The following is a 1383-nucleotide window of genomic DNA, read 5'->3' as shown; positions in this document are numbered from 1 at the left end:
GCTTGTAGACTTTTGGATCACAGCCATTCTGACTGGCGTAAAATGGTACCTCATAGTGGTTTTGATTTGCATTTCTCTGATAATGAGTGATGTTGAGCATCTTTTCATGTGTTTGTTAGCCATCCGTATGTCTTCTTTGGAGAAATGTCTATTTAGTTCTTTGGCCCATTTTTTGATTGGGTCATTTATTTTTCTGGAGTTGAGCTGTAGGAGTGGCTTGTATATTTTTGAGATTAGTTGTTTGTCAGTTGCTTCATTTGCTATTATTTTCTCCCATTCTGAAGGCTGCCTTCTCACCTTGCTAATAGTTTCCTTTGTTGTGCAGGAGCTTTTAAGTTTAATTAGGTCCCATTTGTTTATTTTTGCTTTTATTTCCAATATTTTGGGAGGTGGGTCATAGAGGATCCTGCTGTGATGTATGTCGGAGAGTGTTTTGCCTATGTTCTCCTCTAGGAGTTTTATAGTTTCTGGTCTTACATTGAGATCTTTAATCCATTTTGAGTTTATCTTTGTGTATGGTGTTAGAAAGTGAAATTCAACATCCATTTATGATAAAAACTCTCCAGAAAGCAGGAATAGAAGGAACATACCTCAACATAATAAAAGCTATATATGACAAACCCACAGCAAACATTATCCTCAATGGTGAAAAACTGAAAGCATTTCCTCTAAAGTCAGGAACAAGACAAGGGTGCCCACTTTCACCTTTACTATTCAACATAGTTTTGGAAGTTTTGGCCACAGCAATCAGAGCAGAAAAAGAAATAAAAGGAATCCAAATTGGAAAAGAAGAAGTAAAACTCTCACTATTTGCAGATGACATGATCCTCTACATAGAAAACCCTAAAGACTCCACCAGAAAATTACTAGAACTAATCATTGATTATAGTAAAGTTGCAGGATATAAAATCAACACACAGAAATCCATTGCATTCCTATACACTAACAATGAGAAAACAGAAAAAGAAATTAAGGAAACAATTCCATTCACCATTGCAATGGAAAGAATAAAATACTTAGGAATATATGTACCTAAAGAAACTAAAGACCTATATATAGAAAACTATAAAACACTGGTGAAAGAAATCAAAGAGGACACTAATAGATGGAGAAATATACCATGTTCATGGATTGGAAGAATCAATATAGTGAAAATGAGTATACTACCCAAAGCAATTTATAGATTCAATGCAATCCCCATCATGCTACCAACGTATTCTTCACAGAGCTAGAACAAATAATTTCACAATTTGTATGGAAATACAAAAAACCTCGAATAGCCAAAGCTATCTTGAGAAAGAAGAAGGGAACTGGAGGAATCAACCTACCTGACTTCAGGCTCTATTACAGAGCCACAGTTATCAAGACAGTATGGTACTGGCA

Source organism: Bison bison, unplaced genomic scaffold (assembly GCF_000754665.1).
Source record: "Bison bison bison isolate TAMUID 2011002044 unplaced genomic scaffold, Bison_UMD1.0 scf7180017864329, whole genome shotgun sequence".
NCBI classification, from domain to species: domain Eukaryota; kingdom Metazoa; phylum Chordata; class Mammalia; order Artiodactyla; family Bovidae; genus Bison; species Bison bison.
The sequence above is the reverse complement of the archived record's forward strand: the minus strand, read 5'-3'. Positions refer to the sequence as shown.